General features: G+C 56.6%; 1 protein-coding gene across 1 annotated transcript in view; it reads right to left on the bottom strand.

Annotated features, from left to right (window-relative positions):
* The window catches only part of LOC125034570 (serine/threonine-protein kinase plk-1-like), a 219,869-nt gene that overhangs the window by 69,599 nt on the left and 127,770 nt on the right, over positions 1–22,500 (bottom strand). The window lies entirely within an intron of this gene.

Raw genomic sequence — 22,500 nt, 5'->3', positions numbered from 1 at the left:
GAGGAGGCGGAGGAGGAGGAGGAGGAGGCGGAGGAGGCGGAGGAGGCGCAGGAGGCGGAGGAGGCGCAGGAGGCGGAGGAGGAGGAGGAGGAGGCGGAGGAGGAGGCGGAGGAGGCGGAGGAGGAGGCGGAGGAGGCGGAGGAGGAGGCGGAGGAGGAGGCGGAGGAGGCGGAGGAGGAGGCGGAGGAGGAGGCGGAGGAGGAGGCGGAGGAGGCGGAGGAGGAGGCGGAGGAGGAGGCGGAGGAGGAGGCGGAGGAGGAGGCGGAGGAGGAGGCGGAGGAGGCGGCGGAGGAGGAGGAAAAAGGGAAAGCAGATGAGAGGAGATACATGAACGAGGAGAGAGAGGAGGGAGAGAAGGGAGGGATAAAAACGGGGGAAGAGGACGAACTGAAGAGGGGAAGCACTCACATTATACACAATAAATATAGATATATATTTACACACAAAACTGCTTCTTCGCACTGTACTTATATTTCTTTTCTTTGTCTTATTTGTTTTAGATTTTCCTCTTCCCCCCCTCCATGCTGGTCGCATTTCTGTCCCGCGTTTTCAGGCAAAAACGGAACGTGGATGGAATGCAGACAGCTCCTCAAACACACGAGGAACACGTCCTGCAACGCTATTTAGTTGCATGGATTGCACAAGCTCTGTATGTGCCTCAGCCCTTCCAGCTGCTCCTTCCTCACCCTGCGGCCCTGCGGCCCTCCGCCCTTAGCCCTTAGCCCTCAGCCCTCAGCCCTCAGCCCTCAGCCCTCAGCCCTCCGCCCATCTTCGCGGCCGAGAAGGGAAACTGACCCCCTCCTCGCAGCGGGCGAAAGTCTGGGGCCTCCGTGATTGATATGGAAATCTGGGGCATAAAATCTGATGAGCGGATCCGCGGCATCAGACACCTTCGCCGTCTGCGCACAAATCCAAACGGACTTATTCTGCAGTAATGATTTTCTGCCGATTAAATTTCGACGGACTTTACGAATCTGCTTGAGCGGCGATCACGCTGTGGGAATTGGATGCAAAGGATGCGCCACTGCAAGACCCGTTGATTTAGATACACATTTCTGAAAATCATATTCTAAATTAAAGAATTCAAACTAAACCAAAATGAACCAGCCAAGCCACAACCACGTGCAAGATTATCTTTATCCAAACATATGTTAACATGCATAAAAGAAAGCTCTTTAAGATCATTCTACTCTCCAGATCTGAGGCGAAGCAAGAAAAAACGAACCTCCTCCAAATCACATAAGCTGATTCCAGGGCTGCGCTCCACATGGGACCAAACGGCCGGCCGGCCAGGCAACGGAGACGAAGAGAGCGAGCGGAAAAACGACTTGAATGAAGCGGAGGGGGGATGAGAGGGAGATGGAGGGGAAGGGAAAGGGGGAGGGGAAGGGGAAGGGGGAGGGGGAGGGGAAGGGGAAAGGGGGAGGGGGAGGGGAAGGGGAAAGGGGGAGGGGAAGGGGGAGGGGAAGGGAAAGGGAAAGGGGGAAGGGAAAGGGGGGAGGGGGGAAGGGAGGGGGGAAGGGAAAGGGGGAGGGGGGCAGGGAGGGGGGAAGGGAGGGGAGGAGGGAAGGGAAAGGGGGAGGGGGAGGGGGAGGGTGAAGGGAAAGGGGGAGGGGGAGGGAAAGGGGGAGGGTGAAGGGAAAGGGGGAGGGGGAGCGAAAGGGGGAGGGGGAGGAAAGGGAAATGGGGAGGGGTGGGGGAGGAGGAGGGAGGGAGGGAAGAGGGAGGGAGAGGGGAGGGTGGAAGGAGGGGGAAGAGAAGGGGGAGGGAGAGGGAGAGGAAAAGGGAGAGGGAAAGGGAAAGGGAAAGGTAAAGGGAAAGGGAAAGGGGAGGGGGGAGGGAGGGGGGAGGGGAGGGGGAGGGGGAGGGGAGGGGGGAGGGGGGAGGGGAGGGGGGAGGGGAGGGGGAGGGGGGAAGGGAAAGGGAAAGCGACGAGTGAGGCGAGGGACCACTGTCCTTGACCCGCTCCTCCTCCCCGTGGCATCCCAAAGCCGCCGCCTCCTTATGTCCCATCCACTTTATTCCTCGCATCAATCTCTCAATCTCATGGCGTGGCGAGATGCGAGCGGTCGTGTGCCAGCATGCGGTGCCACAATGCCCTGGGCCGCGCTCGCCGCTCGTGCCACTTGAGAGACCCCGCTTCCCCCTGGCTGACAACACGCTGACAGCCAGCGTTCACCGAAATGGCGGCCAGCCTCCCGCACACACGCTAAAGAACGACATGCGCCAAATGGCGAACAATCAGCAGTCGTGACCTTCCGTAACGTCAGTATATTAGGGTCGTTTGGACGTCATGCCGAGGCTGCTCCCGGCCGAGACGGCGCGGCGGCCTGCAATTATCCGGGCGCGAGCCAGACCGCGCGCTGCAGCATAAACAGTAAAGGGGAAACATTCCGGGCATTCTAGGAGGCTCATAAGCAGGACGGCGCAGCCAAGGAAGGAAAGGCTGGGCGGTAATATAAGAGGATTGGATTTTTTCGTGAAGAACGAAAATTGTACTACAGAGTTAAGAAAAAAATGAAAAGTATGCACCTGTGATAAGCGAATACAAGAAAATGGAATTATCATGGGAATATTAGTGACTGGATAAGGAAAGATTTGAGAAAAAAAAAGAGGAGACGGTCACGGAGGAAGCCGGCTAGCATCGGCGACCTTTGCAGATCTTAGTGGATTAGTTTACCAACAGTTTCTAAACATTTATTGGTGTGGTCGAGCTTGCGTCTTGTGTGGCGATGCCAGGTTTTCTGGATTTACACAACCCCTCATCACCATCGAGCTTTCGTGAAAACATAAGCCCGTCAAGAGACCGCCCCCACCCCCTCCGCCTCTCCGCGAGCATGACCCTCCTAACAAGGCCAAATGGCAGCCCTCGCGCCCTCCCTGCCCTCCCTGCCCTCTTCCCCTCACACCCTCCGCCGTAGGAGAGCTGCCCCGGCGACGTGCTACTCATAAAGCAGCTGAGTGAACTGGCCTTTAGGGCGCCGGAAGACGCCATAAAGTGGAGTGCAGAGGAAAGCGGGGCACAAGTGGAGGCGGTCGCAATGCATTACAACGGAGCCGAAATCCCTCCCCTCGCGCCCAGAGGAGGCTGGAACTGGCGGGCTGGGCGGGTGGGCGGCTAGGCGAGTGGGCGGGGGGTCGCCGACGAGGAGTGAGCGAGGAGACGAGTCCCTCGAGACCGGCCGAATTACATCGGCGTCTTGCCCCCGCCCAGCTGACCCACATCCGGCAAGGGCACTCGCACGACGTGAGACATGATTCCAATCTGACGGCACATCCGGATCAAACGACGCCCACGCGACTTTCTATTTCTCTTCCTCCCCTTGCATCCTCCTACTCCCCTTCGTCACCACCTTCGTCACCATCTTCATAATCATCATCATCTTTTCCACCGTCCTCTTTTTTCTCCCCTCCCCTCTTCCTTTACGTGTTATCCTTATTCCTCCTCCTCTGTTCCCTCCTCCAAGCTGGCCGCCGCGCTTTCAACCGCAATAAGTATACGGAACGAGTGACGATATTGAGGTTTTATGAGCGGCCTTGACGAGGAAGGCGACAGCGGTCCTCGATCCCGAGCCGCCGAGGAGGAGGCGCTCAGCCATGGCCGAGGAGGAGGCGCTCAACCCATGGCCGAGGAGGAGGCGCTCAACCCATGGCCGAGGAGGAGGCGCTCAACCCATGGCCGAGGAGGAGGCGCTCAACCCATGGCCGAGGAGGAGGCGCTCAACCCATGGCCGAGGAGGAGGCGCTCAACCCATGGCCGAGGAGGAGGCGCTCAACCCATGGCCGAGGAGGAGGCGCTCAACCCATGGCCGAGGAGGAGGCGCTCAACCCATGGCCGAGGAGGAGGCGCTCAACCCATGGCCGAGGAGGAGGCGCTCAACCCATGGCCGAGGAGGAGGCGCTCAACCCATGGCCGAGGAGGAGGCGCTCAACCCATGGCCGAGGAGGAGGCGCTCAACCCATGGCCGAGGAGGAGGCGCTCAACCCATGGCCGAGGAGGAGGCGCTCAACCCATGGCCGAGGAGGAGGCGCTCAACCCATGGCCGAGGAGGAGGCGCTCAACCCATGGCCGAGGAGGAGGCGCTCAACCCATGGCCGAGGAGGAGGCGCTCAACCCATGGCCGAGGAGGAGGCGCTCAACCCATGGCCGAGGAGGAGGCGCTCAACCCATGGCCGAGGAGGAGGCGCTCAACCCATGGCCGAGGAGGAGGCGCTCAACCATGGCCGAGGAGGAGGCGCTCAACCCATGGCCGAGGAGGAGGCGCTCAACCATGGCCGAGGAGGAGGCACTCAACCCATGGCCGAGGAGGAGGCGCTCAACCCATGGCCGAGGAGGAGGCGCTCAACCCATGGCCGAGGAGGAGGCGCTCAACCCATGGCCGAGGAGGAGGCGCTCAACCATGGCCGAGGAGGAGGCGCTCAACCATGGCCGAGGAGGAGGCGCTCAACCATGGCCGAGGAGGAGGCACTCAACCCATGGCCGAGGAGGAGGCGCTCAACCCATGGCCGAGGAGGAGGCGCTCAACCCATGGCCGAGGAGGAGGCGCTCAACCCATGGCCGAGGAGGAGGCGCTCAACCATGGCCGAGGAGGAGGCGCTCAACCCATGGCCGAGGAGGAGGCGCTCAACCATGGCCGAGGAGGAGGCGCTCAACCATGGCCGAGGAGGAGGCGCTCAACCCATGGCCGAGGAGGAGGCGCTCAACCATGGCCGAGGAGGAGGCACTCAACCCATGGCCGAGGAGGAGGCGCTCAACCCATGGCCTTAGGGACTCGGATGGTTTACTGCTATTGAGATTCACTACTAATAACTGTCATTATCATGATATCATATACTACTAGGGCCTATATTATCTATCATACACTAATTCTTATCACTTTCCCTGCTAACGGTGATGATACTGATGCTCATGGAGACGGATGAGAAAACAACATTGATAATAATGACTAATTTGGACTGATGAAGACTTATGATAGAGAACGACGACTATGGTGATAACGTTGATGTTGATGTTCATGCTGATCAAATCAATACAGCAACAATAGTAATGGTAACTGTAATAATATAGCCACTTTAATTATCTTCATTATAATCGTTATCCTTATTATTACGCCCTTACCACTGCCACCTCTATTATTCATCATCATTATTATTATTATTGATATTACTACTACTACTACTACTACTACTACTACTACTACTACTACTATTACTATTACAACTATCACTCTTAGTATCATCGCTTATATCATTACTATAATTATCGATAATTATCATCACCAATTTTGTTACTATCACTGGAATTCATTTTCTCTATCATCATTATAAGTATCAGTCGTACCTAGCCACACATCATCATCACGTCTAGTTAACTTTACCAATATTACCATTATGATTATCACTCTTCTCACCGCCACACTACAGCTGCCATTTTTACTAGCACTGTCGGTGGATTTGTTCCCACAATCAGACCTATTCCTACCCTGGCACTGCTCTCTTCAGCCTTCGATCACCATCACTGCCTTTGCAGCCGCTGTCGCTAGAAACGAGTCTCCCTCGACCCCTGCCTGCCCTAGGCCAACGCCCCCCTTCCCCTCCCCTCCTCCCCCCGCTTCGAGCTCGCAGACAAAGCAGTGCTTCCCACGGCAGGCGGAGGCAGGGGGCCGCGGGCGACCTAGACACGCCCACGAGCAGGTCCGGGCGCAGACGGCTGGGTCGCCGCCGCCGTCGCGATGCCTGAGGGGCGAGCGAGGAGCAATGGCGAAGGTACCGAGATGAGGCAGCGCTGCCAATTTACGTAATCTAGTGGGCATTAGTTCAACATTTCATTTCCTTAACGTTGCTTGGTCGCAAACGAAGGTGCCCTCTTCCCCTGTCTGCCTCAGGGTAAGACGGCTGGAGACCGAACGCTGCGCCCCGGCCGGAGGTTCTCTGCGGACGCCCCTGGCTCCCGCTGGCGCAGATTCTCAATCAACTAATTAGCCAAGTATTTTTCCGACCAGGAAACCCCAGCTTAAACTATCTGCACAAGAAAAGAGCTGGAGATGTTGCAAGCTGCGGAATGCACTCCGTCGAATTCCGTTGGGAGGGAGGGGGAGCAGGAGGGGGGGAGGGAGAGGAGCGAAGGAGAGGGAGAAGAGCGAAGGAGAGGGAGAGGGAGAGGGAGAGGAGCGAGGAGAGGAGAGGAGAGGGAGAGGAGCGAAGGAGAGGGAGAGGAGCGAAGGAGAGGGAGAGGAGCGAGGGAGAGGGAGAGGGAGAGGGAGAGGAGCGAAGGAGAGGGAGAGGAGCGAAGGAGAGGGAGAGGAGCGAAGGAGAGGGAGAGGAGCGAGGAGAGGGAGAGGAGAGAAGGAGAGGGAGAGGAGCGAAGGAGAGGGAGCGAAGGAGAGGGAGAGGAGAGGGAGAGGAGCGAAGGAGAGGGAGAGGAGCGAAGGAGAGGGAGAGGAGCGAAGGAGAGGGAGAGGAGCGAAGGAGAGGGAGAGGAGCGAAGGAGAGGGAGAGGAGCGAAGGAGAGGGAGAGGAGCGAAGGAGAGGAGAGGAGCGAAGGAGAGGGAGAGGAGGAAGGAGAGGGAGAGGAGGAGGGAGGGGAGGAGGGAGAGGAGCGAGGGAGAGGAGCGAGGGAGAGGAGCGAGGGAGAGGAGCGAGGGAGAGGAGACGGGGAGAGAGGGAGAGGAGCGAGGGAGAGGAGCGAGGGAGAGGAGCGAGGGAGAGGAGCGAGGGAGAGGAGCGAGGGAGAGGAGCGAGGGTAGGAGGAGCGAGAGAGGGGAGGAGAGGGAGAGGAGGGGGGAGAGGGAGGAGAGGGGGAGAGGGGAGGAGGAGGCGAAGGAGAGGAGGGGAAGAGGAGGAGGGAAGAGGGAGAGGGAGAGGAGCGAGGAGAAGGAGAGGGAGAGAGCGATGGAGAAGGAGAGGGAGGAGGAGCGAAGGAGAAGGAGAGGGGAGGGAGAGGGCGAAGGAGAAGGAGAGGGAGGAGGGAGAGGGGAAGGAGAAGGGAGAGGGAGAGGAGGAGGAGGGAGGGGAAGGGAGAGGGAGGAGGAGCGAGGAGGGGAGAGGGAGAGAGGGAGAGGAGCGAAGGAGAGGGGATGAGGGAGAGGAGAGGAGCGAAGGAGAGGAGAGGGAGAGGGAGAGGAGCGAAGGAGAGGGAGCAGGAGCGAAGGAGAGGGAGAGGGAGAGGGAGAGGAGCGAAGGAGAGGGAGAGGGAGAGGGAGAGGAGCGAAGGAGAGGGAGAGGGAGAGGGGAGAGGGAGAGGAGCGAAGGAGAGGGAGAGGGAGAGGGAGAGGGAGAGGAGCGAAGGAGAGGGAGAGGAGCGAAGGAGAGGGAGAGGGAGAGGAGGAGGGAGAGGAGCGAAGGAGAGGGAGGGGAGAGGAGCGAAGGAGAGGGAGAGGGAGGGAGGAGGGAGAGGAGCGAAGGAGAGGGAGAGGGAGAGGAGCGAGGAGCGAGGAACGAGGGAGAGGGAGAGGGGAGGAGGAGCGAAGGGAGAGGAGAGGGAGAGGAGCGAAGGAGAGGGAGAGGGAGAGGAGCGAAGGAGAGGGAGAGGGAGAGGAGCGAAGGAGAGGGAGAGGGAGAGGGAGAGGAGCGAAGGAGAGGGAGGGGAGAGGAGAGGAGGAAGGAGAGGGAGAGGAGGGGGAGGAGGAGAGAGGGAGAGGAGAGGGAGGAGTAGAGGGAGAGGGAGAGGAGTGAAGGAGAGGAGCAAAGAGAGAGGGAGGGAAAGAGGGATATAGGATGAATGGTACATAACGGAAAGAGAGATGAGGAGGAGTAGGAATAGGGGGAGGATGGAGGGGGAGGATGGAGGGGAGGAGGAGGGGGAGGGATGGAGGGAGGGATGGAGGAGGAGGATGGCAGGGGGAGGTGGAGGGAGAGGATGGAGGGGGAGGATGGAGGGGGAGGATGAGAGGGGGAGGATGGGAGGGGGAGGATGGAGGGGGAGGATGGAGGGGGAGGATAGAGGGAGAGGATGGGAGGGGGAGGATGGAGGGGGCGGATGGAGGGGGAGGAGGGGAGGAGGATGGAGGGAGAGGATGGAGATGGAGGATGGGAGGGAGGATGGAGGGGGGGATGGAGGGGGGGATGGAGGGGAGGATGGAGGGGGAGGAGGAGGGGAGGGGAGGGGGGGATGGAGGGGGAGGAATGGAGGGAAGAGGTGGGTGGAGGATGGAGGGGGAGGATGGAGGGGGAGGAGGGATGGGGGGGAGGATGGGGGAGGGGAGGGGGGGGGGGGGGGGGGGGGGGGGGAGGAGGGAGGGTGGAGAGGAAAGGGTGGAGGGGGAGGAGAGGGGGAGGAGGAGGGGGAGTGGAGGTGGGAGGAGAGGGGGAAGGGAGGAGGGGGAGGAGAGGGGGAGGAGGAGGGAGAGGATGGGGATGGAGGAGGAGGGAGAGGATGGAGATGGAGGATGGAGGAGGAGGAGGGGGGGTGGGGATGGAGGTGGAGGGGGAGGAGGAGGGGGAGGGTGGGGGGGGGTGGAGAGGAGAGGAGCGAGATGGGGATGGAAAGGGGGAGGATGGAGATGGAGGAGGAGAGGGGGAGGGGAGGAGGGGGGGATGAGGGGGGAGGGGGGGGGGGGGAGGATGGAGGGGAGGATGGAGGGGGAGGATGGAGGGGGAGGATGGAGGGGGGGATGGAGGGGGAGGAGGAGGGGGAGGATGGAGGGGGGAGGGAAGGAGGGGGAGGATGGAGGGGGAGGGGGAGTGGAGAGGAGGGGAGGAGCGAGGAGGGGAGAGGGGGAGAGGGAGAGGGAGGGGAGAGGAGCGAAGAAGATGGAGAGGGAGAGGGGAGAGGAGGAAGGGGAGGGAGAGGGAGGGAGGAGGATGCGAAGGAGAGGGAGGGGGAGGCGAGGAGAGGGAGAGGAGGAGGGTGAGGGAGGAGGAGGAGAGGAGGGAGGAGAGGGAGGAGGGAGGAGGGGAGAGGAGGATGGAGAGGGAGGGGGGAGCGAGGAGGAGGGAGGAGGAGCGAGGAGAGGGGGGGAGGGAAGGAGAGGGGATGGAGGGAGAGGGGAGAGGGAGCGAAGGAGGGGAGGAGGAGAGGAGAGGAGGAGAGAGGAGAGGGGAGAGGAGGGAAGGAGGAGAGGAGGAGGGAGGGGAGGGAAGGGAGAGAGGAGGGGGGGAGGAGGGGAGATGAGGAGGAGGGGGGAGGAGGAGTGGAGGAGGAGCGATGGGGGAGGAGGAGGGAGGGAGGAGGAGGAGGGATGAGGAGCGAGGGGAGGAGGAGGGGAGGAGCGAGGAGAGGGGCGAGGGAGGGAGGATGGAGGGAGAGGGAGGAGGGAGAGGAGGAGGAGAGGAGGAGCGGAGGGGGAGGATGGAGGTGGAGAGGAGGAGGGAGAGGAGCGAGGGAGAGGAGCGAGGGAGAGGAGCGAGGGAGAGGAGCGAGGGAGAGGAGCGAGGGAGAGGAGCGAGGGAGAGGAGCGAGGGAGAGGAGCGAGGGAGAGGAGCGAGGGAGGGGAGAGGTGCGAGGGAGGAGGGAGAGGAGCGAGGGAGAGGGAGGAGGACGAGGGAAGGAGAGGGAGGAGGAGGAGGGAGAGGGAGGAGGGGAGGAGGGAAGGGGGAGGAGGAGGGGAGATGGGAGGCGAAGGGAGATAGGAGGGGAGAGGAGGAGAGAAGGAGAGGGAGAGGGAGAGGAGGAAGGAGAAGGAGAGGGAGAGGGAGAGGAGCGTAAGGAGAAGAGAGAGGAGAGGAGCGAAGGGAAGGGGAGAGAGGAGAGAGGGGAGGGAGAGGAGCGAAGGAGAGGGAGAGGGGAGGGGAGATGGAGAGAGGAGCGAAGGAGAGGGAGAGGGAGAGGAGGGGGAGCGAGGAGAGGGAGAGGGAGAGGGAGAGGAGCGAAGGAGAGGGACAGGAGCGAATGGAGGGGGGAGAGGGAGAGGGAGAGGAGCGAAGGAGGAGGGAGAAGGGAGGGGGGAGGGAGCGAAGGAGAGGGAGAGGGAGAGGGGAGGAGGGAGAGGGAGCGAAGGAGAGGGAGAGGGAGAGGGAGAGGGGAGGAGCGAAGCGAGCGAGGGAGGAGGAGCGAAGAGAGGGAGAGGGGAGGAGTAGGGGGAGGAGCGAAGGAGAGGGAGAGGGAGAGGAGCGAAGGAGGCGGAGAGGGGGGGAGAGGGGAGGAAGAGGAGCGAAGGAGAGGGAGGGGGAGAGGGGAGGGAGCGAGGAGAGGGAGAGGGAGAGGGGAGGAGAGGCGAAGGAGAGGGAGAGGGAGAGGAGGCGAGGTAGAGGGGAGAGGAGAGGAGCGAAGGAGAGGGAGAGGGAGAGGAGCGAAGGAGGAGGGAGAGGGAGGGGGAGGAGCGAAGGAGAGGGAGAGGGAGAGGGAGAGGAGCTGAAGGAGAGGTGAGAGGGAGAGGAGCGAAATGGGAGGGGAGAGGGAGGAGGGAGAGGGAGATGGAGAGGGAGAGGAGTGAGGAGAGGAGCAAAAGAGGTGGGGAGAAAAGAGGGATATAGGCTGAATGGTAACGATAACGAGGAGAAAGCCGAGAGTGAGATAAGGGGGAGGAGGAGGGGGAGGATGGAGGGGGAGGATGGGGGGGAGGATGGGGAAAAGGATGGAGATGGAGGATGGAGGGGGAGGTGGAGGGAGAGGGGTGGAGGGGGAGGATGGAGGGGAGGATGGAGGGGGAGGATGGAGGGGGAGGATGGAGGGGGAGGATGGAGGGGGAGGATGGAGGGGGAGGATGGAGGGGGAGGATGGAGGGGGAGGATGGAGGGGGAGGATGGAGGGGGAGGATGGAGATGGAGGATGGAGGGGGAGGATGGAGGAGGCGGCGAGGAGGGGGAGCCGAGCCGGGCTCCCATAGCAGCGCTTCCGGTCTCACAGTCGTCTCCGGCGAGCGCAGACGGGCGCGGAGCTCCGCTAAATTAAGCTTCAATATCCCACAGAACGAAGCCTGTCATTACTGGCTGTAAGCGAGCGTTCTCGACAATGAGCCATCCACAAGGGCGATTTTCCACGCCGGCTGAGACAACAAGGAACGCACGTAAATAGACCACATTCATACCCACGTTTTTCAGGGACAAGTATCAAAGCGTGTAATAAAACAGCGATAAAGCTGCTTCCCCTATAACAAGAGGCAGATAACAAGCTGTAACTACGTATCTCAGTCGAGAGTCGTTATCTGGATGCGAAGGGAAAAAGAGCCGAGCCAATTGCCGCCCCGCGTGTCATTAACTGGCCTGCCCACGGGCCGCCGGCGGGGAAAAACGCTGCCCCGCGGCCCACTCATCATCCGCCGGAGCTCCGGGCGCCGACGACCGCCGCCTTTGTGCCGCGGAAGAAGGAGACAAAGGACGTGGAGACGAGGAGCAAACCCGCGGCGTATGGACGCGCGGCGCACACCACCGGAGGTTTGCCCCGACTACAGTGCCATGAACTGCCAGACCGCAGTGCTTCCCATGCCATGCGTAATCATGAATCTAAAACTCATAACGAGTTCCTTGACGACGCCCTTCGCCAGTCGCCACGTCGGCTACTTCGGCACAAAAAGCCTCTAACCCGCCGGCGAGGAAAGGACACGGGAGTTCCAGAAATCCTCCTCCGCCGGCGCTGCGGGCCGGGCTCCGTCCTGCGACCTCGCGCGACCTCCGGCGCTGCCCCTTTGCTGCTGCTCGCTGCCGCCCGAGGCGACTATCCTCGCCCTTGCTTCGAGTTTGCAAAAAGGTGCGTAATCTTACAGCAAAGAGAGAAAGAACAAAGAGAGGGAAATGTAATCTAATAGTAGTAGGGAATAGAAAGAGCAGCAGTGGTAAATGCGAAGAAGAGGATGACTGATGATGATAACAGTGATGAGAGAACGAATGTGAGGACGATAAAGTAAGTGTCAGGAAGATAATGAAGACGAAAGGAAAACGATGGGCGGCGGTAACAGTAAGCCGCATGCTCTCTTCAAACCGCACACATGCGGCCGCAAGCTGATCTCTAGCCCCTGCCTCCTCCCAGACAGGATATCGATCAAGGATCAGTGCACTGGAGAAAATATATAAATAAAGTAAAAAAAAAAGGAGAAAATAAAGAATGTTCGGCAACTTTGTAGCCTCAATCAGGTCAAATAAATGAGGCGTTTTAGAAGAGGCAGAGAAAAAGCCTAAAGGAGGACTCATAGCATCTCAGACTCGAGAGCGCCACGAGAGAGCGTTCAAGTAGCACCTCCACAGAGCTCCACTTTATGACAACGGCACGTCGCTAGAGTCTCCGTGAGGTGATCAATACCTGCACATTACGCGTAATAATGCCTCAAGTACACAATCTTCCTGCTACTCCTGAGCCCCCCCCCCCCCCCCCCGCCCCCTGGCCGCCCCTCACGCACAAAAGAAGAACTTTGACGATCTATTCAGCTCCCACAGGCGCGGACGGACACGTGCTTCGCCGCGTCTGCAGGGCCAGCCACCCCTGGAAGGCGGCGGCGGCGGCACGCGCCCCGACCTCCGTGCCGACCGAAGGTCCAGAGGCCACTGATGTAACTCCCAAAGCCCCTCGAGGGTACTGGGCGTACTCGAGTTGTGAAGGAGCGTCGACGCAAGGGACGGCGGCGGCACTCCAGGCAGGCGAGAGGTCAAAGTGCGAAGTTCTAAAACGACAAAGAATAAGCCTTAGACCACGATTAAAGAAGATCAAGAACTTCTCTGATATATTTGGCCCGCGACAAAACCTATCGTTAATGATACAATATCGACTTTGACGTGATCCCTAAACACCAGAGAAAATCAATGAAAAAAGATAGACACCAAGAAGAAGAGGAGAATGCGAAATGAGGAGATATATACAGGTTATCCTGTCGACTATTCACTCCAAAAACACACCATCGAGCCTTGAGCCTTGAGCCTTGAGCCCTGGGCCCTGGGCCTTGAGCCTTGAGTCTTGAGCCTTGAGCCTTGAGCCTTGAGCCCTGGGCCCTGGGCCTTGAGCCTTGAGCCTTGAGCCCTGGGCCTTGAGCCTTGAGCCTTGAGCCCTGGGCCTTGAGCCCTGGGCCTTGAGCCTTGAGCCCTGGGCCTTGAGCCTTGAGCCCTGGGCCTTGAGCCTTGAGCCCTGGGCCTTGAGCCTTGAGCCTTGAGCCCTGAGCCTTGAGCCCTGGGCCTTGAGCCCTGGGCCTTGAGCCCTGGGCCTTGAGCCTTGAGCCCTGGGCCTTGAGCCTTGAGCCCTGGGCCTTGAGCCTTGAGCCCTGGGCCTTGAGCCTTGAGCCTTGAGCCCTGGGCCTTGAGCCTTGAGCCTTGGGCCTTGAGCCTTGAGCCCTGGGCCTTGAGCCTTGAGCCCTGGGCCTTGAGCCTTGAGCCCTGGGCCTTGCGCCCTGGACCCAGCCTTCCCTGGCCAGCCTCAATTGCCTCAGCCGGGACGGGCGGCTGCCAAGACACGCTGCGAATTAACGAACTGGACCCCTGCCTCCGCCACCTCTAAAATGCTGAACGAATTAGGGGAGAAAACTTTCCTCTTTCGTAAAAGAGGAAAAGAGGAAAGAAAAATATCGCTTCCTCCAAGGACAAATCTCAACAATAAAAAATTTCTCGAGACTGCCAAGTGGCCAAGTATTGGTCTTGGACTAAATTGTCGCCCTAATTCCTTTAATTAGGGAAGTAAAGGAAGAAATGAGGATAGACGGGATAGAGGAGGCAGAAACATAAAATAAAAACAGGAGGGAGAAAAGGAGCACAGACGCAACGCGGATCATTCGACTGAAAACGTTCAAGCGAAATAAAGGGAAAGCGAAGGCGTCGCCATGAAACTTATCAGAACGAGAGGAAAGGTCAGAAAATACGTCAAAGGAACTGCACAAGAAATAAAGCGTACAAGGAACGTCGAGATCAGCGTCGTCGAGCTCTGGCCGCCCGGAAGCTGCAGACGCCCGGTTCCTTTCTCCTTCCTCTACGTCTTTCTCCTTCCTCTCTGCCATTTCTCTCCCATTCCCATTCCCTATCCCTCTCCTCCTTCCTCCTCCCCCACTCTCTATCCCCCTCCTCTCCTCTTCCTCATTCCTCTTCCTCATTCCTCTTCCTTCCCTATCTTCCTCATTCCTCTTCCTTCTCTATCTTCCTCATTCCTCTTCCTTCTCTATCTTCCTCATTCCTCTTCCTTCTCTATCTTCCTCATTCCTCTTCCTTCTCTATCTTCCTCATTCCTCTTCCTTCTCTATCTTCCTCATTCCTCTTCCTTCTCTATCTTCCTCATTCCTCTTCCTTCTCTATCTTCCTCATTCCTCTTCCTTCTCTATCTTCCTCATTCCTCTTCCTTCTCTATCTTCCTCTCCCTCTTCCTTCTCCCTCTTCCTTCTCCTTCTCCCTCTCCCTCTCCCTCTCCCTTTCCCTCCTCCTCCTCCTCCTCCCTCTCCCTTTCCCTCCTCCTCCTCCTCCTCCTCCCCTCTCCCTCTCCCTCTCCCTCTCCCTCTCCCTCCTCCTCCTCCCTCTCCCTCTCCCTTTCCCTCCTCCTCCTCCCTCTCCCTTTCCCTCCTCCTCCTCCCTCTCCCTTTCCCTCCTCCTCCTCCCTCTCCCTTTCCCTCCTCCTCCTCCCTCTCCCTTTCCCTCCTCCTCCTCCCTCTCCCTTTCCCTCCTCCTCCTCCCCTCTCCCTTTCCCTCCTCCTCCTCCCTCTCCCTCCTCCTCCTTCATCTTCTCCCCCCCCCCCTCCCTCCTGCCTCTTCTCGCGACGGAACGCAAAGCGGGTGTTCTCGGCGGAGGGATTCGGCCGCAGGAAATCCCGCACGGGCTGCGCCGACGATCCAGTTTCAAGTGCGACAAAGGTCAGGTGGCTGGTATAAGGGGAAGAGGAAGGGGAAGAGGAAGGGGAAGAGGAAGGGGAAGAGGAAGGGGAAGAGGAAGGGGAAGAGGAAGGGGAAGAGGAAGGGGAAGAGGAAGGGGAAGAGGAAGGGGAAGAGGAAGGGGAAGAGGAAGGGGAAGAGGAAGGGGAAGAGGAAGGGGAAGAGGAAGGGGAGAAAGGGGGAGAAGCGGAAAGAGAAGATGAGGGGGAAGAACTAGGACTCGGAATATTTGGTGGCAGGAGGAGAGGGAAAAGGAGAATCGGAACAGCTAGAATAAAGATGGAGGAAAAGAACATTTAAAAGAGGTAGAAGAGAAGAGAGCAAGACCAAATAACGGAGGCGCAGTGAGGAAATGGCAGCGGTAGACGAGCGAGAGGAAAGTGGAGGGAGAGGACCCGGAAGGGGGGGGGAGGGGGAAGGTCGTCCGGGCAGAGGGCCAAGTGCGGCGGCACATAAACCTACTGGAACCATTATATGGTACTGCGGCCGCCGACTCCCTGCTCCTGTGACGCTGCTGACGACCCTCGCAACACCCGTTCGTTCGTGTTCCTCTCTCCATTCTCCTTCCGAAAGGCTCCGCGCAGCCCGACGGAACCAACTGAACAAAGGAAGGTTTTTCATCGCCCTATAGCAGCAGCGCCGCCACGCTCAATCCCGACCGCGCAGACACTGACGAACGGCCCTGAGTATATATCATGTTTCTCCGTCTATGAAACACGCCTGCTTCTCAGCCCTCCCCTCGCCCTCCCCTCGCTGGCTTCCCCTCGGAGCCGCTGACGGGGCGAAGGAAGAGGAGCAGGTGAGAGGGAAGCATAAACACGCAGAAATGATAACGAGCAGCAGCAGCAGCAGCACGGCCAAAGGAAAAGTCCAAATCAATGAAGGTTTTTTTCTAATGGCGGGACGCGCAAGCCGAGAGAATGATGGTGACCTAAGAAGAAAACTGAGTGCGTGTGTGAGCGTGTGAGAGTGTGTGAGGGTGAGAGTGTGTGTGTGAGGGTGAGAGAGTGTGAGAGAGTGTGAGAGAGTGTGAGAGAGAGTGAGAGAGAGTGAGAGAGAGTGAGAGAGAGTGAGAGAGTGTGAGAGAGTGTGAGAGAGTGTGAGAGAGAGAGTGAGAGAGAGTGAGAGAGAGTGAGAGAGAGTGAGAGAGAGTGAGAGAGAGTGAGAGAGTGTGAGAGAGTGTGAGAGAGTGTGAGAGAGTGTGAGAGAGTGTGAGAGAGTGTGAGAGAGTGTGAGAGAGAGTGAGAGAGAGTGAGAGAGAGTGAGAGAGAGTGAGAGAGAGTGAGAGAGAGTGAGAGAGAGTGAGAGAGTGTGAGAGAGTGTGAGAGAGTGTGAGAGAGAGTGTGAGAGAGTGTGAGAGAGAGTGAGTGAGTGAGTGAGTGAGTGAGTGAGTGAGTGAGTGAGTGAGTGAGTGAGTGAGTGAGTGAGTGAGTGAGTGCCAAAATTGAATCCGCGGCGAAGTGGGTCGACGTGCACAAGATATCCATCTGTCTCGTAAATAACGAGGCTTCCTCGGCAGAGCGAGATTGACTGGGCCATTAGAGGTGACAGAGCCCCCCCCCCCCCCAGTCCAGGCGAGGGCGGGGCGCTGGAAGGGGCGGGAGGGGGGGGGGGGCAGGGGGGTTGGACTGACATGGCAGAGAAAAAAAAGCAGGAACGGCATGTCTAATGGTAGCAAAGATGAATGTAAACAAGACACCTTAACCAGCGTTAACAGCACATGCGGCTGTCCGCAAGATCTGAACAATCTGAGGCTTCTGGCGCCGCGAGAGGTGACGACATTTGCCGACTAATCCTGAAGACAAGACCATCGATCACGAGTAAAGTCACGAATATCGCGAAAAAATGCCAACTGACCTAGTAACGAAAGGATTATTCACTCATTTTTTTAGCAGGCGCGGGAGAATTCCAAGCCTGTCTCTTGCCCTAGAAGTATTCTTCTGGACTTTCACAACTATAGCACGGGAATAATGGCATAAGCAGCGCACTTTCAAAGTCTTTACAACGCTTCGCCGAGCGGGAAATGAGGCCCGTAAAGCGGCGCAAAATGGTGAGGCGCAAACGTGTCGGGAAAATCACAGCGGCCACTGCGAGGCAACACTGCCAAGGCTAATGGATATGTATGTATGTATGTACGTATGTATGTATGTATGTATGTATGTATGTATGTATGTATGTATGGATGGATGGATGGATGGATGGATGGATGGATGGATGGATGGATGGATGGATGGATGGACGGACGGATGGACGGACGGACGGATGGATGGATGGATGGATGGATGGATGGATGGATGGATGGATGGATGGATGGATGGACGGACGGACGGACGGACGGACGAACGGACGGACGGACGGACGGACGGTCGGACGGACGGACGGATGTGTGTGTGTGTGTGTGTGTGTGTGTGTGTGTGTGTGTGTGTGTGTGTGTGTGTGTGTGTGTGTGTGTGTGTGCCAAATATATGTGTATATATGTATGTGTATATATATATACATATATATAAATGTGTATATATATGTATGTATATATACACACATGTGTGCATATATACATATATATGCATATATATACACATATACACATATACACATACATGCATATACACATATACATACATATACATATACACATATACATACACATATGCATATACACATATATACATAAACATACACATATGCATTTACACATATATACATAAACATACACATATGCATATACACATGTATACATAAACATACACATATGCATATACACATATATACATAAACATACACATATGCATATACACATATATACATAAACATACACATATGCATATACACATATATACATAAACATACACAGGTATATACATATATACATACAAATACACATATTTATATACATATTCACACACATATACATATATATAAATAAACTTATTTACACATATATACATAAACATTTACATCTGTCTATACATAGGGATAACCCTACTGAATTTGAAACTCCCGGCGTCGCCCGGCCTGAGCCCGAAACCCTCGAGAGGAACCGCAGGAAGGCTCTTCAAGGCACAGCCCCCCCCCCCCCCCCGCACGTTTCTGGGGGTCTCGGGGACACGTCGTCCAGAAGGCGCAAAGCCGCAGGGAAAGGGAGGAGGAGGTGGACGACAGAAATTCAAGAAAGAAAAGAAAAGAAAAAAAAAAAAAGCGTCAACAATATAGATCCAACTCATGGGGAATTCGGCTTCATAAAGCGAGCACTTCGGGCGGGCTTTACGGCCGCGCCCAAAATTAGTCTGGAGATAATTCCCCATCATGCAACTGCCTCACCCCCCCCCCCCCACTGCCGCCATGGGAAACCAACTCTCTCTTACGAATCAGTGTAAAATGACAACTGCGAGAAGGGTAATGGCCACAACCGGAAGAGCCAGACAAACAACAGGAAAATAAAGGAAATGAAATAACAGGCCAGAGAGAGAGGCCAAAAGAAACTCGGAGCCGAGCGCATCCAGCATCCTCTGCTGTTCCAGGTTTCAGCCGCCAAATTGACCCCGAACAGCCTCATCACTAACCCTCCCGCCTCGCCCTTTGCACCTGCATCTTCTGAGGGAATCTCTTACTCGGGGTGAGGGACTCAGGGGGAGAAGGAAGGGAGAAAGGGAGGGAAGAGGAAAGGGGAACTGGAGAGGAGAGGGAAAGAGAAACAGGAGATATATAGCGAGGGGGAGAGAGAGCAAAGCCCTCTGGTGGTGGTAGTCATAACTGCTGGTCGAGGAAACGGGACGGTTAAGGGAAAGGGGAGATGGAGGGATGGTCCGCCTTTTATTCTGTGACTAAGCTCAGTGCCAGTCTCGAGAAGGACATCTCGATACCTATGCCCCCACTATGACTTCCCACCCCTTCCTACGCGGAAGAACAAAAGCCACTCGAATCACCAAACCCCGAGTTTTAACATCGCTAATCATCCAAGCGCCTTGCTTCCTTTTCTTAGTCGAGCGACGACGTGCTGCCCACGCCACACTCATCCTCATACACCTCAGCCACGTTTCTCTTGCATGCTGAGGATGGCATGTCATTGGCTTCCTTCGCTCCTCGTCGTCGAAACTACTCATCATCATGACGCCATTCGCAATGTTATGCTTCCCGTCTTCCTCTCTTCTCGCCGGGACCGGTTTCCTTCCGTCCCGCGGCCGATTTCCTTCCCTCCTTTCCTCCCTCTTCGTTCAGAGGCTCAAAATCGGCACCATTCTGTACGTTTTCATGAGCTCCTCCTCCACTCCATTTGTCCCCGGCCCGTCCTCAATCTTTTCCTCACCTACTCTATTTTTTCTGTTTTCTCCTCTTCTTTCTCTTCACTTACTTTTCCGCCTTTCCCCCTTTTATCCGTCTTCCCTTGCCCCTCCCCAGCATCCCACCTTTAAAAGAGCCTCGCCGATCGGCACCTCTTGATTCGGCCGCCGCCCCGAGCCCGAATCCTCTTACTGATGCCTCTCGAGGGCGCTTCCCTCGAAGACTCCCGGTCTTCAACGCCCCGGTTTCTCTGGCGCACTCCGTCACCATTTCCTCACATCGAATCGCGATATGAGCTCCACTTCGTACTACTGCTATTTAATTTATTATCATCTACATCAGCATTATTATTACCATCACTGCAATTATTCTAAAGACGATCTTGTCTTCATCATTATGATTATTATTATTTTTTTTTACGACGAAGAATAATCATTTTAGGATCTAATCAATGGGGCAAGTCAGCACGCCTAAAATCATTATCAATGAACTATACCACATTACCTCTGTTGGATATTACTCTTATTTTAATGTTACTGCATTATATGAATTGCCTTTACACTACCAGAATAATTATCACACCATCATGACCATCTCTACCTGCCATCTCAACTTGCAACAAACCAAGAACTAAATAAGGATATGGAACAGGCTGAGCTTTTTCCTTGCACAAAATGTTGCACGCCTTCGGAATAATACATTGAAATGCGGCATCCCTTCCAATGCGCCCTGAGAAAGCTCACACTCAATATTTACTCGGAATATTTTCCCGCCGCGATCTCAGCGTCAGCCAAGCACTCCCGCCGCCCTGGACCCCCCCCCCCCCCCCACCGAAGCAGCAGACACGCCGCCGCAACCCCCCCCCCCCCCAACCTGCGGCAGAAATTGCACGCGCCCGCAACTAGTAAATCGTTAGCCGACACCCAACATTTTCTGGCATATATTTTCGAGACGATAGAGCACCTCGCGGGCGACGGAAAGTGAATGTTCCGTCTGCAGCCCCTTTTTATTGCGGCCGCTGCCGCTTTTTCTTGATCAAGGGATTAACTCCGATTGGGATTTCCCTTTTATGGCTTTCGTTCCTTATGCAGGTTATTAGATTAGTGCGAAGGTCGGGCGACGGTCGCCACGGGGGTGCGAGGCTCAACCGCAACACCAGGGTGCAAGCGCACAAAGGCAGAAATGCACAAGATGAGAAACAAACGGAGGGGGGGAGGGAGGGGGGAGGGAGAGAGAGAAAGGGAGAGGGGGGGGGGGAGAGAGAGAGAGAGAGAGAGAGAGAGAGAGAGAGAGAGAGAGAGAGAGAGAGAGAGAGAGAGAGAGAGAGAGGGGGGGGAGGGAGAGAGAGAGGGGGGGGAGGGAGAGAGAGAGAGAGAGGGGGGGGAGGGAGAGAGAGAGAGAGAGAGAGAGAGGGGGGGAGGGAGAGAGAGAGAGAGAGAGAGGGGGGGGAGGGAGAGAGAGAGAGAGAGAGAGGGGGGGGAGGGAGAGAGAGAGAGAGAGAGAGAGGGGGGGGAGGGAGAGAGAGAGAGAGAGAGAGGGGGGGAGGGAGAGAGAGAGAGAGAGAGAGGGGGGGAGGGAGAGAGAGAGAGAGAGAGAGAGAGAGAGAGAGAGAGAGAGAGAGAGAGAGAGAGAGAGAGAGAGAGAGAGAGAGAGAGAGAGAGGTCCTCCCCCCCCCCCCCCCGCCTTTCCCTCAACTTCACTGGCGGCGAAAATTGTATCCAAATTGCCGTTAAAGTTAAAAAGAACATGATTACCTCATGAATCCTATACTCCCGTGGGAAACCGTGTTAACAGTAAGTTAAGCTCGCTATCAGGTTCGTAATGCAAATTTCGGAAGTCGCAAACTCGGGACCTTCGCCTAGCACTCACTTTTCCACTCCGCATAAATTATCTCATCTTCGCCTTTCCGCGCCCTTGCACCCAAAATTCACTCTTGCGAGAAAATGAAAAAAAAACTGTCAGCAGCTTCTACTTGTTTCCCTTCCGATGCCCCGCAGACAGACAAACCCACCGATTGCTCTGCATCCAGGGCGCAGGCAGAGTGCACCCGACACGCCATTACCGCACAAATGCCCCCCGGCCCAGACAGCCAATTATGTATGTACCCGCTCGCCACATAGGCCTATCTTCCCGATATGACAAGCCTAGCAGCATGGCCGCCCCTGGTCAGAGGCCACGAGAAGTGGGCAGGGCGTACAGGAGATATGGGGGGGGGGGGTGAGAAGAGGGGGGGTCTCCTAATGCCTCTTTTCGTGTTAAATATTCACGAAGTTCTGATCCCCGCCTCCGCTGGCAGCGATAAAGGAGATGCGTCGTCTCCTAAAACCTGGAAAAGCAAAAAGAACGCCTGCGCCGGAGGAAGAAGCACGAGCTGCGAGCCAGAAGACCAATCGGCGCACTACCGGCAACCGCCCCCCCCCCCCCGGTGCCTAAATATTTATCTCCTTACGGCAGTCGAGGCTCCCTTACCCTGAGGTTTTTATGTTTCCACCTTGACTCGCAGCGTGAAAAATGGCTCCAAATATCGATTCAATGGCCTGGATTTCGCCCCTTCCCTCTTGTTTCTCTTTCGCTTTCCCCTCTACAGCTTTATCTATCCCCGGGCTCGCTCTCTGTTATCCGGCCTCTTTTCCGCTCTTTTCTCCTTCGCTATTCTCACCACACTCACAGCCTGTCCCTGTTCACTCCTTACAAAGTTACTCTAATTAAGATCGCGGCCACTTTCACGCTGATCTAACCGCGCGATGAGCCCCGCGGGGCCGTCGTTGCTCACTCGAACGAGGCCGCCGCGGGCACGCCCCTGCCGATGCTCGAACTTGCTCTCAGGACACCATCGGAAACACGGCGTCCGCAGTCAAGAGCCCTCCGGAAGACTCTTCCCTTTAAGTCTTCCTTCGAGTTGCGAAGAAAAAACCGGATGCCAACAAGAGTGCGTTTCCCGCGACGGAGAGCGGTGATCCCTAGTCGGAGGTCTTGCTCTAGGAACTTACCTCATTATGTCGTATTTTTTCGCCAAGAACTTCCGAGATTCCTCAAGAGATAAGTCTCACTAATGCTTTCTAGAGAGCAACTCTGGCTCCCTCTCTTGCAACAACAAAGCGCCTCTTTGCAATTAGCAACGGGATACGAATCAATTCTTGTCTTCCTCTGTTGCAGCGCCGTCGACAGAACCTGAGAAACACAAGGGAAGCCTAAATATGGACAGGACGGTTCAATAGCGTCGTGCTATTGCATGTGAATGATGTGGGAGGTCTGTCAACCGAGGAATCAATGGCGTTGACACGTGAATGACATAAATGCCATGACAGAAACAGATGTCACAAATAAAGACGGTAGAGAGAGGACGAGGAACATGTATAAAAGCAACCATAGGAATATTCTCCCTTTAACTTGCCGATTAGCAGGCTCATGTTTCCCCGCTGCCGCCCTAAACAAGACCAGACAAAGAAATAGACAACATATTCAGTTTCCGAGAAAGCACAAGTGAAATTCCCGGCACTCCGACGGGTGAGG

This window comes from Penaeus chinensis, chromosome 18 (genome assembly GCF_019202785.1).
Source record: "Penaeus chinensis breed Huanghai No. 1 chromosome 18, ASM1920278v2, whole genome shotgun sequence".
Lineage (NCBI taxonomy): Eukaryota > Metazoa > Arthropoda > Malacostraca > Decapoda > Penaeidae > Penaeus > Penaeus chinensis.
Note: the sequence above shows the minus strand (reverse complement) of the source record. Positions and strands in the feature narration are given on the sequence as shown.